Genomic DNA, 12,931 nt, shown 5'->3' with positions numbered 1-12,931 from the left:
GAGGGCTTGGAGCAGTGGGAGGTTCCCACACATGTGGTGAGCAGAGACTATAAAATCTGTGTAGTCCACGTTGTGCGCAGCAAGGAGGCTGAAGCAGAGCGTTCCAGCACATGCACAAGTTGCTTGTGAATTTACGTGAACCTAACCCACTGTTTCATCAGAATGTGGAAACAATCTGGAGGGTGGTGGTGGCTGCTTTGAGGCACTATTTCTTATCAAATACTGAAAAAGCATGTTTTCCAGGATAGTTTGCTTCCTTCAGCGCTTTTTCGGAAGTATTCATGTGTTTCCATGGGCTCTTCTCTCCTGACCAGCTTTTTTAGCCTTTTGGATCATGTTATACCTGTTAGCACACATGGATTAGCTGAGTGCTGAAATCCCACTTTGAGGGTTTGGCTTCTTTCTGAATGGCTTGCAAAGCTATAGCTGTAAGAGCTGTTTTGTGTGTTGGGGTTAAAATCATCCTGCATATACATAGCAAACACAAAACTTAATTATAGCCTGGGTTGTGTTTAATTTAGTTTGAGCTTTGTGGCAGGGCACAGGCATGGTTTTTTCCACTGGAACTGCCTAAAAGGCACCTTTCTGGAACATCCTTTTTTCTTTTGTTTTATCCTTTGTGAAAAATATACCTGTGCAAAAAAAAAAAAAAAACCCAAACCTAATATGCTCCCATGAAGGATGTGCATTAAAATAAGGCCACAAATATTTCAGAGTAAGTATCAAAATTCTTCTTGAGATTTTCATTTTGCTCTACTACGGAAGTTAAATTAAACACATGCATTTTATATCTGCAAACACATGAAGAAAAGTTCATTTTGCCCCAGGAAATAGAAAATCTGGGATTTTTTTTTTTAGCATCATCAAATGACTAAATTTTTCTGGTGAGAGATTAATTTCTTCTGCATTGTGCTGTGTGCAGTGCTTATTGTGGAGAATTTATAAGAGTTGATATTTTAGTTGACTGACAAGTCTCTCGATGTATTTAACAACTTTAATTATACTTGTCATTTTCAAAATGAGTGAAGAAATGTACAAAACCAACAGAAATATGTCAGTTGGTTATTAGTTACAGCAAAGGCTCTCTTTTATCTCTCTTCTCTTGGGTAGAAACCATCCTTTCTATTAAATAGGGAGTCAGTTCAAAAACTTGAGACCCATCACTGTCTTCAGGGTTTTTAATTACTCCTCTGCCTTTTTCTCTTTCTTTTGGATTGTTGTTGTGTTAGATGACTTCTGTGTTTTTAGATTTCCTCCTTGCCTTGCTGTCAGCACATAGTGTCTTTCCTTTATCATGTCATGCAATTCAGATCTCTGGTTGTCTCGTTTTGGTGCCATACTTGCTCGGAAAACGTGTCCTTTGTGAGGGGGAATGTGCCTTGTCATCAGGAGAAAAGGAAGGGAGAAATGAGTGGTGGTACTGGGAGCAAGGAATTAAAGCGGAGGAACTGATGGGTGGGGTTTTTTGTCATCTAAAAAATGTCCCCCAGCCCCCATTTACTACCTGTTAAAGTGAATATCTTGCTATTTTATAAATTAACTTCCCTTAAAGGCTGCATTTTCCTCTCCCCTCTATTTGTGGCTCAGTCTTTCTTGCATGTGCAGGTTCTTTCTGTTGCCACTCTTGTACTCCACTGAAAGGTTTCCGTGAAATGTAGATGTCTTAAAGGGTTTCCTTTTGGCCTGGCATGGTGCTTGGAGGTTCCTTCTGTGAGCACTGGAGGTTTGGATCTAATATCAAAGGGTTTAAAACTAATGATTTTAAGTATGGTTGAATTTTATTGCTCCTCTGGTGGGCTAAAACCTTCAGCCACTCTTTGACCTCTTCCCAGTCAATCCAATTCCATCTAATACTCTGTGACTAATATGGTGGATATTTAATCTACTTTGCTGCTGAAATTACTTTTAGAGTCACTTTTTTCCTTAAATCTTCCTCTTTAGAGAAATTGCTGATCGTAAGCTCTAAATATGTTGCACACTACTACAGAGGTTTTTTAAAGAAAAAGCTTTTCTTTTAGTGAAAGAAAATTAAGAGATGTAATTTCTTTTTATAACATAAATGAAATGAGGGAATATAATTATATTGCAAAAGTAAAAGCCAGGTTAAAATGAAAAATTGACATAAACTTCCCTGATGATGCTGGTAATAGATACCATGATGAATAGCCACACCTTAGCCAAATATTTCCTGTAATGTCATTAAGCTTTGAAGAGAAAATTAAAGAAAGCTCCTAAAGACAGTAAGGCAATGCTTAGTTAAAATTTGGAACATGGATCTTTTCATGTAAGTAGCACCAAGAAACTGTGCTGAATTTTGCTTATACCATATTTATTTTCTTAAAAAGTGACCAAACTGAATAGATGAGGCCATGGTTGAAAATTCACCCTAGTGCCTGTCATACTTGGCTGCTTTGCCCTGTTTTCATCTCTTAAGACATCCAGGATTCCAAGGATTCTGCAGTGTGCAAACATGAGCAAAAGGGATTTGCTTATCTGATTTATGTGAGGACCCACCAAAATGGGTCATGGATAACGATCACTACATCCACAATCCTGTGCCTTATAATTTCGTCATGGGCATAGACACATTGAATTCAGTGGGCTTGAGTAATCTGAATTTAATGGAATTATTTATATGCCTGAAATTAGGCATTTAGGGGAGATTTTGCAGGATTGTGGCATTAACCTTTTCCATATGTAACCTGTTTAAATAAGTGTACCATTGCATCAGGTGAAGCAGTGCAGAGTTCAATCTCAACTTTCTTTCTGAATCCAGAGAAGGCTGATTTAATAGCAAGGGTGATATGAAATGAGATTTCTGGTCACAGCCTAACTACCAAGAAAGATGGACTTGCTGTACCTGAAAGTTGAGGCTTCCACTGCAAGGAGGGAATGGTAAGAAGAATCTGAATTCTCTTGCCTGCCCATAACATGAAGAATATTATTGGTGCAACAACACGGTGCTAAATTAAGGGTGGAAGTGTGAACAAATCTTTGAACTGTTCAAAGAGTGAATCTCAAAGCAACCTGAGAGTAGGAACAATGGTGGGAACAGAGAAAGTGAACCCTCAAGCCAGGCAGTTCTTGCTAGAGGTTGATTAGCCTGTGAAAAGGAACGTGGGGTCTGCAGGAGCTGGGAACTAGACTTGGTGATCCAGTTTAGTTTCCCTAAAAAGTTATGTTAAGGGATGAGATGCATTAAAGCAACAGTAATGGAAAGGATTGTGCTCTACTACTCTTGCAAGTAAGTGAAGGACTTCACTCTTCAGAGCTGCCCATATGGCAAATTTCACATGCGCTAAAATTAAGAGAGGGGTGAGGTGACCCAGCCCACATGTAATAAACATCCGTCCTGCTTTGCATGGAAGCGTGTGCTGAGGGAGTTGGCGGAGAGCCTGGGGCATTCTGTGATACAGCCTTGCTTAAACAGGGACCCTGGCTCACAGGAGCAGGAGGCAGGCCTGGGGTGTCTTTAGAGCATGAAGGAAGTACCTGGGGTGTGTGGATTTCCTTAAGAAAAACTCCCAATTAGAGTGTTTAGCTGCTGACATGAGTGCTAATTACCACTGGAGTGCATGAAGGAATGGTTGGTGTTGGTATGGACACCATGGAATTACTGTGTGGGTCCTGCTGGATGATCTGCCCTCCAGACCACTGCCACTAAAGGCATAGCTCTGTTCTTCTGTCTGTAAAATCATGGAATCATAGACTGGTTTGGGTTGGAAAGGACCTTAAAGGTCATCCCCTTCCACCCCTGCCATGGGCAGGGACACCTTCCACCAGACCAGGTTGCTCCAAGCCCTGTCTAGCCTGTCCTTGGACGCTTCCAGGGATGGGGCAGATACCACTTGCTTCAGACATTGGTATTTGAGGAGAGCTCAGCTCTCGAAATGCAGTAGAAATACAGGGTTACTTTCTCACCTTTTTTACATATGGCTGATGCCTTGAGTGTAAATTGCATATAAAAATGCAAAAATACGTAGCTATGTTTATACTCCTCCTCTTTTTGTCTGATGAATAGAGCTGTAATTGAGGGAACACAAGTGATGTATTAAATTTCTTGAACACATGGATAAAATAAGCCAATGTGAAAACCACCATGTGCAGTTAATTTATAGACAAATATATTTGGAGCAGGTACAAACAAAGGTGTAAAGTACTATGTTTTAACAGATTTTCATGCCATATGCATTTGCTTTTACTGTCTGAAAGAAAAAAAATGATTGAACCAGATAGCTTAAAAAAAAAGTTAAAATACCTTTTGAAAATTAACTTTTTTAGATTGCAGGAGCACTGTTCTTCATTGCTTATATTAGTATGTTAACAGTTTTAACTATTTTAGATTATTTTAATAAATTAATGGCTTTTTTTTGGCCACTTATTTCATTTAAGAAAGCAAATTCAGAACGAAAAACCCCTGAACTTTGACATTCTGTCTTGTATTTATTGCATATGTTTGGAAATTACCTAATTTTAGCAATTCACATGAAAACAGTGGTTACATCTCATCATTTGAAATTAGGTCTGACAGCTCAGAAGTTAAACCAGTTTAGCTTATTTTAACAGCTACACTTCAGTGAGTCTGGGTTATTAAACTCTTTGGGAAACCTTGCACACTTTATTAGGGAAAGGAAATTTATACAGTGGAAAGAAGAAAAATATATGTAATTGCCAACATATACATAGTGACTCTGGTAATAACATCACTTTATATAGATTGTTAGTATCCAGTACAGAACTGTGCTTTTGTGTGAAGGGAATTATATTGGCATGATGAACAGCTTCCCCTAAAACAATCCTCAAGGCAAACAGGAGTGGCTCTTTTGGGAAGCTAAATTCAACTGGTCAGGCCTGCAACTAAATCTGAACGTGTGGTTTGTCCCCCACTTGGATCCTGTTTTGGAGCTGTGGGAGAAGATTCAGAGTAAGGTTCATCCTGTCTCCTGTCACAGCTCCTGTCTCACACTGTTCTCTGGAAGCCGTAGACATGCTCATTCAGCAGCATGTGATGTACCTCTAAGGATCATGACTCTGTTCAGAGAATAGAAAAGCATCTTGCTCACCAGATATATAATATTTCTACCTCAAAGTCAGGCTAACTCTTAAGTTTTGTACACAATCTGTTTAGATTGAGGGCATTTTAGATCTCTTCCTGCACATCAGGTTTTCCAAACTTTGACTATTTCTTTTAAAAATTTGGGAGAAATGATCTTAGTTTTCTATATAAAATAATTTGTTAATGACTAAATATCACTGCTACATATATTACTTGTTCTCCCTCCTTAGTTTTTCATCCCTGTTTATACATCCAAGCATTACAAGCAAATTTTAGTCGCAGCTGGTGATTCATCATATTCTTATCTACTTTGAAAATTTGTGAGCGTACCCCTGTTCTATTTCCTTCAGGTTTGTTGATGTGTACACTCTGCAGTAGTGGATCAAGAAATGCTGTTTTTTGACTGATTCCCTGTTAGCAACATCTTGAGAGCCATCACACAGTTTTCAATCCCTTTAACATATGTACAATTGGTTTTAATAAAAATATCATGTAGTACTGATTGTCTGTGCATTATCAACAAAACTTGAAGCCCAAAATATCTCTGTCAAAACTGTTTGCCAAGGCTTATTTTCAGTATGTTTGCTGGCCAGCATAAGGCCAGCACCCTTGCCCTGAAGTAAGTGTTTAAAGGGCTTGTAAAATATTTCAAACTGACAGTAACTGCTAATACTGGCTGGTAGAAGATAAGTAGGAACATATTTTGCAGTGTTTCATAGTCTAGGTAAATACCAAGGTTTGAATAGGCATTCAGACAGATGCTTAGTTGTCTTCATTATCCCTCGTAAGTTATTACTCTTAGATTTTTAATGAAGAGCAGTGACTCGGGTGCTGATAAGAAACCTCAGGTGAGGCTTGCTGCAAAGGTGTGAGGAGCATGTTCATGGGCTGAGCATGTTCAGAAATCCCAAGGTCATGCATGACTGTGATTGCATGACCTGGTGTTGCTCTCCTGTTCAGTCAAGGTAATCTATGAGCTAAATGACAATAATTTCCATTAAAAAGCTGTCTAGGAAAGCAAGAGTGTGTGAAAACTTTGCTCGATGATACATTTTCTTTGATCTATCTGAAATAAATGGAATGCATTAGTGCTGTTTAACTTTGCCACGAACTGTCAAAAAATGGGGAAAAAAAGCTGAATGTAGTGGTTTTTTTTCAAAATCCTACTGCCAAAGTTTTTTTTTTTCTTCAAGGAAGAAGAATTAAATTTCCTCTTCACTACCATGGTCATTATATTTTATTTTTATAAAAATTATGCTATCTCAGTACTTGAAACTTTCTGTACAGGTGGTTAGTGTGAGCATGATTGCAAGAGATCCTTCCAAGCAGTTTATGTGAAGGATAACTACTGGGACAGGAGAGAAGAAAGGCAGTTTTAATGTACTCACATATCAACATCTAGAGTTATTACAAAAGCTGCTTTTGGTTTGGAAAACCCCATATCATGATTATCATATCATTAGAGCAGCTCTCAGTGCCTGAAGGGGCTACAGGAGAGCTGAGGAGGGACCTTTGACAAGGGCATGGAGTGTCAGGGCAATGGGGAATGGCTTTAAACTGAAAAGGTGAGGGTTAGACTGGATACTATGAAGGATTTCTTCCCTGTGAGGGTAGTGAGGCCTTGGCACAGGGTGCCCAGAGAAGCTGTGGCTGCCCCTGGATCTCTGGAAGTATCCAAGGCCAGTTTGAATGGGGCTTGGAGCAACCTGATCTAGTTGTGGGTGTGCTCATGGCAGGGGTGGACTCAGATGAGCTTTAAGGTCCCTTCCAACCCCAAACCATCCTATGATTTGATGGGGATAAGTGCGGTTTTAATACTTAGGCAGATGTGGAGAATGTAATGTAATCAAAGGGTGTGTGTTGATATTCTGGGATGTTTGGGGACTTAGAATGGTGAGGATAACTGGAGTAGTGTTTGTAATCCCTAGGTAGCAAAGGGAGAGGCAGAGGGCTGTTAAACTCATAAAAATCTATGGAGAAATGCAAAGGTATTAGTAAAACATGTCTCTACATTTGCTCTACACAGGGTAACATTCTAAGATTATATAGAACTAATTTGGAGAAAAGAAAAAGATAAGCATTTGGAAAAGACTGTCCCATAATGTGGCCTATGAAAGAGGCAAGTGGAACAGTCAGAATATTTATTGCACATATATATTTGGAAAAGAAACAGAATATAGTGAAACTGTGCCTTACCTCAGAAACATTTTCACAAGTCCTGTGTTGGGTTTAAAAATGAAGGATCAAATTTGTGAAAACGCAATCATTTTTCCTGTTTAGCAGATGAAAAGACAATTTTCAAACTCAAAAGATGACTCCTGGATGTTTGCATTGATGGGAGTTTCTCTTCAAAGCAATTTAAAACTATTGCTTGAGAAAACCTGATGTAATTAGGTTTACAGCATACTTCCAGGTTTACCGTAGATCTTTTGCTTAGAAAAATAAGTTGACACAGGTTTCCTCTTCACAGGCTTCAAATGTAAGAAGCTTTTTATCATAGCTGTTATCACTTGGTTCTCTTCTCCATTTGTGCATCCATTAAAGATTTAGATGGCAACTTTATTAAGGAAGTTGGGATTTTAGAATTCTTGTGGATAATTCCTTCCTCTGACTAAGGGGCAAAGTGGCAGAATCCAGCCACAAGTGCCTTTGATATGCTCTCCGTATTTGGGTAGATACAGGTGTATATGTGTAACAATACATACACAGCCTCAGTGCACCACTGGATAAAAAGTATGTTTCTAAAGAATATATTCATCCTGTGGACCATCTGAGTTGTGAAACTGAAACTTACTTTGCAAAGTTAAGTATACTTGAAATACATTAAAGCCAATACTTGAATTATCTGCCATTCAAACACAAGGACTGCTTTTTTGTTTTTATGAATGTAGCATTAGGCTTTCAGTGATGGTGGTGGGAAAGGCTTTAAAAGAAAATCACACCAACAACTCAGTGGGAAGTGATCATGTCTTCCAGCACAGGAGCCAGTGCAGTAGATAAAAGCACAAGGATGTAATCAAGGCACTGCAGCAGCATCATGATTGTCTCTGACAACACTATGGGACTTTGCATGTAATGTAAACCCAAAACTGAACTATGCTAGAGATATTGAGGTAATGGCAATTAGGAAAAAAATAAGGTAGTGGTTTTGAGTGCCAAATTCTTCCCTCCCGAGCCTGATCAATTGTCCAGTTTAACCAGTGCAGATGTGCATTGACTTTGGTAGGCACCGGAGCAGACTCTGTAATTCAGGTTTCCTCTTGGTTTATGCTGTTTATTTTATCAGACTGCTGCCAGAGTGACCTTGAGAATGACCTAAAGAAAAAGGCAAATTACACTTCTGACTTTTCTCTTATTTTGTTTTTAGGCAAGATAAGAGAATCAGTAATAAGCAGAGGGAGAAGAAACCACATGAAATAGTCTCCTCCTCCCAAAATGGGCAAAGAAAGAACTGTTTTAAGAATCAAAGGCACAATAAGATGTTTACCCAGGAGACAGGTTTTTTTTTTCCTTTACACAAATGTCAATCAGAAATGGCACATTGAACCATTTTGGGTTGTATCTGTAGGGGTTCAGCTGTAGTGCTGAATTCACCTTTGCATGGCATGAGGGCCATATGATTCTCGATCACTTTTTTGGAACACATTTTGTCACAGAATTTTTCACCAAGGCAGACCTGATGGATGCTAGTGAGCCCTTATGTGAGAGTCCAGGACAGGTTCAAAGTGGCTGATACTCCACTGTTGGGCAGTTTTGAGATAAGTACAGACCCTCAACTCTTTTTCGCAGGTTCATATACATGGTGTAGAATTTGGCTTCTTGCCTTGTAGATCCATGAATGACTAGAGCAGGTTTTATGTGCTAAACATCATGGAAAACGTAAGAAACTCAGGATTAAACGGTAATCTATATTGTAGTAGTAGCCATATATTAGTGGTACATGTAGTGAGTAAAACTGCACCAAGGAGATTCAATTTCAAGCCTGCTGAAGGCCTGCACAATCTGGGCAATCTGTTAAAGGATAAATGAATGTTGTACTTCTTTGTAGCTGAATGCTTAAAACTCATTTTCACTCTCTGTTCTCTCAAACTGAGGTTGTCAAATTGGTGCCAAGTAAGACAAGTTTATAATATATATTATGTACCTTGGAAGTTGGTGGAGGCTAGTTCCACTCAATTTAACCGTGCTGCTTTTGAGGACAATTTGTTCTGACCCAGCGTGTGGAGCCTGTATATGATTCAGCTGTTTTACATATGTCACCAAAGAACTTGTATGAATGATTTTTTTTTCTATTAATTCAAGCAAGTCTGAGGGGGGGTTGGGAGAACATGGTTTACACAGAACCAGCTAATGAGAATGTGTTCACCTACTGGTTGGTTTCCCTTTCCCAATTCAGCTGAAGAAAGATCTTATGTTTAAATTACTCGGCTTGGACTCGGGAGAGTTGGGATCCGTGCTAGTGGTTGTTTTTCAGCCTTGCTGTAAGACTCTTGGCAGATCACCTCTCTCTCCTGTGCCTTTTTTTTTTTTTTCTGCAGCATAAAGTGAGGAAAACTGTATTCATCTGTCTATTAGTTATTTTTTTGGAAATATGGGAGCTACAGCCTCAAGAAAGCTTATGGTATTAACAAAGTAGAATGAGATCTGTATGCTGAATAATAACACATCTGAGAAAACTGTAGCCTTCCATTTGAAAGATGCACTTTGATTTGTTGTTGAGGAGTAATTTGGCTCATGCATGTGTATCCAGCAATTTTAATTTAAACTGTGCAGTTTAACTGTGTAGATTTTATTGATAAGAGTCCTGAAATACGTGTGGCCATGTGAGTCATAGGACATTCTTGTCCCTGACTGTGTAAGCTAACTCTTAAATTTCAAGGACAGATGTTCTAATTTTCATAGAAAAAGTAGATGATTAAGAGAACTTTAAACAGTTACAGTTCTTTCTGGGTGGATTTTCTGTGAGAATACTCATAAGTTAATTAATCTCATTCCTTTTGTGCAAAGCAATTCTATATCATTTTATTTGACAGCTGTGAGGTTGGATACTGCTTTGGTCTATCTGAAAGCTTTGGAGCTCAGGTAAGGTATTTAAATACTTAGAGTAAAGAACAAAGTGCTGGCAGGCAGGGGAGGAGACCCCATATTCTATTTCCTAATTTGGGCATGGGAGGTGTTTTACAAATGAATGAAATCTGTGTTCATTAAGACACCATACTCACATGAGTAATGATTGGATTAAAATGCGAAACCAAACTTGTGTAACTTTGCTACACAAGCTCTACCTGTGGAAGTGCTTGGTATGTCCTGCTATTAGAGAGGAAACATCCAATCCATCTAAAAGCAATAAAACAATAAAAAGTCATTAGCTCTGTTTTGTGGCCTCTCAGGCACAATTAGATGTTGTCTGAGAGTCACCTGTGCAGTGTTATAAGGAGCTGTGTTGCAGAGAATACAAATACAGACCACTCAGGCTGTGATGAATAGTTATGCCAATTGTGATTGCACTCTGGTTTTCTGTTACATATCCTCTAAGGTACAGCAAAAAGAAATCTGCCATTTTAATGATTCTTTCTGGTGTGTAGAGAAAGACAGTATAGTCAAGCATAGGTCATCTATAGCCCTCAGTATCAGCTGTAGCATACATGCCATTATATCATAATGCCATTTTATCCCTCATGATCTTTGATCAGTGCTAATGATCAAAGTTTGCATAGCAGCCAAGAGAATCATGAGACACTAGATATTTATAGCTTATGGCCAATTCTGATTACTCTATAGCAGCTTTCCCAGTGTTCTGTAGTTTGATTGATGTCATTGGCATGCTCCAGCATTCAGAATATATCAAATAAATTTGCTATGCTTTGAACATGAAAGGGAAGTAAAACACTGATAATTTAAGAAACCAGAAGATAGGAGATACACATTACTGCATGTCCTTTGGCAACTAACAGCACACAATGCTTTTAGCAGTACCGTGCATGCAAATTGCTGGGCATCCTCTCTGAGGCGAGGCTTTACTTCCACGGTGAGAGTGTTGCTATTCAAAGGGGCTGGTAAATGAAATCTGAACTGCATATGCTGCAATGGAGAGGAGGACAGGAGCAGGAGACAGCTGCTTGGGGTGACTGCTTTACAAGCAGAAGCCTTTCAGTTCCATCAATCAGACAGTGTGAAAGGCCCAAATCCACAGTCACCAGCATCCCACCCCCTTTGATCCCGATCCTAATAGCGTGCCAGTCACCGATGGAAATGCATTACAAAGTGAGAATGGTCCATTTTCTTCCTCCTTTTGCTGAGAGTCTGTATTTATCAGATTTAACTAGTTAATGATTCTGCCCTCTCTCTCCTGTGTGCCGCAAGGAATTGCGCTGCAGAGGTGGCAGTTGTTTATTGTCACTGGGCAGATGAAGCGTCAGCAATCCCTGGGATCTGAGGGAGATGTTTGGCTGAGGCCTGAACAGGGTTAAGCATCAACTCACTTCAAAATCAATGGCAAAATTATATCTACATCTTGCTCATTGGGACAGTATTTTGTTGAGCCCTGTGAGGCCATGCCATGGGGGGGTGGGTAGCATTGATTCCTGTGACAGTGAGCTTGTGGTGGCCTCATGCCAAGCCTGCATCTCTGGTTTTAGGAAATGTGTGTTGTGTGCCTGTCTCTGCCAGAGCCTTGTTGCCTCTGTCAGCACTCTCTGCCAACAACAAGGCCAATGCTGCCCACCGAATGAGTTTTTCCTACCTGTGAGGCTGCAAGCACAGCTGCAGTGTGTCCTTGAGCTCATGTGGCACCTTGTCTGCCCAAATACATCAGCAATATCACCATGTATGAAATAGCTGTGAAGATGCTGAGGTGGACAGACTGTGCAGGAGGTAAAGCATGCCCTGTTCACAGGTGAGAGGCCATGAAGATGCTCTGAGTGATATAAACTTGATGGTCTTAGGCCTCAGATTTTTGTGGTGTAAGCTTCCATCTGTGAAATGGGCTTTACAAAATATTCCTTTGTCTGTCATGCCTATATAAGCCTTTTTGGATATCTGGCACCTAGCCCAAGGTCTCTGATTCCAAGCCCTACAATAATAAAAATAATACTTCTGTGTAGAAGTCTCGTGGAACCTGTCCCTTCATCTGTAAAAGTCACTGTCTCATTTTTTCCAGTGTGAAGCATCTTATCAGGTTTTCTTACTGATTTTCAAACATGAATATTTGCAGGGTAATAAAGGAATGGGCAGCACACTTGGGTGATCTTCTGCTTTTTTCTTCTTTAAAAGCAATTTTCTTGGCAGTGAGTACGATAACCACAGAGTTAAACTGTGTCATTAATTTCCATAGATGGTAGATGGAGAATGTTAAATTCTAGGCACCTGAGTGAATCATCAAACTCTTCTACCACATAATGACTCTAAATAATCGTATTCATCATAATTAGTACCGTTAATAATGTTAAAAATAAACACTTGTACCTCAGACCATTAGTAATAGTAATCTTGTCACTGTCCATGAAAATTGCTAGGCCCGGTTATTTTTCACAGTGGGGCGCAGATATATGAGGTATATAATTAAAATATTAATTACATATTTGATAGAGCTTCGACTATCATTATTGTATTGCCAATGGCCTCATTATTATACTTTCAATATGTTACTTTGTATATATTGTGTTTAATAAAGTGTTAAAAAGTGGCTTTGGGTTTCCAGGATCAATATATGTTAGAAAGAAAAATGTACATGAATCCAAAGGTACGGAAGAAATGGGATTCAAACTGTGGTTAAATGAATTTCTGTCATTCAGCCCTGTACTAAGAGGTGACAGAAAGCTGACACAAAGCTAATCCTAGTCATAAATCCCCAAAATAGAATTTAAGTGATACTTA

Source organism: Corvus brachyrhynchos, unplaced genomic scaffold, assembly GCF_000691975.1.
Source record: "Corvus brachyrhynchos isolate BGI_N302 unplaced genomic scaffold, ASM69197v1 scaffold200, whole genome shotgun sequence".
Lineage (NCBI taxonomy): Eukaryota > Metazoa > Chordata > Aves > Passeriformes > Corvidae > Corvus > Corvus brachyrhynchos.
The sequence above is the reverse complement of the archived record's forward strand: the minus strand, read 5'-3'. Positions refer to the sequence as shown.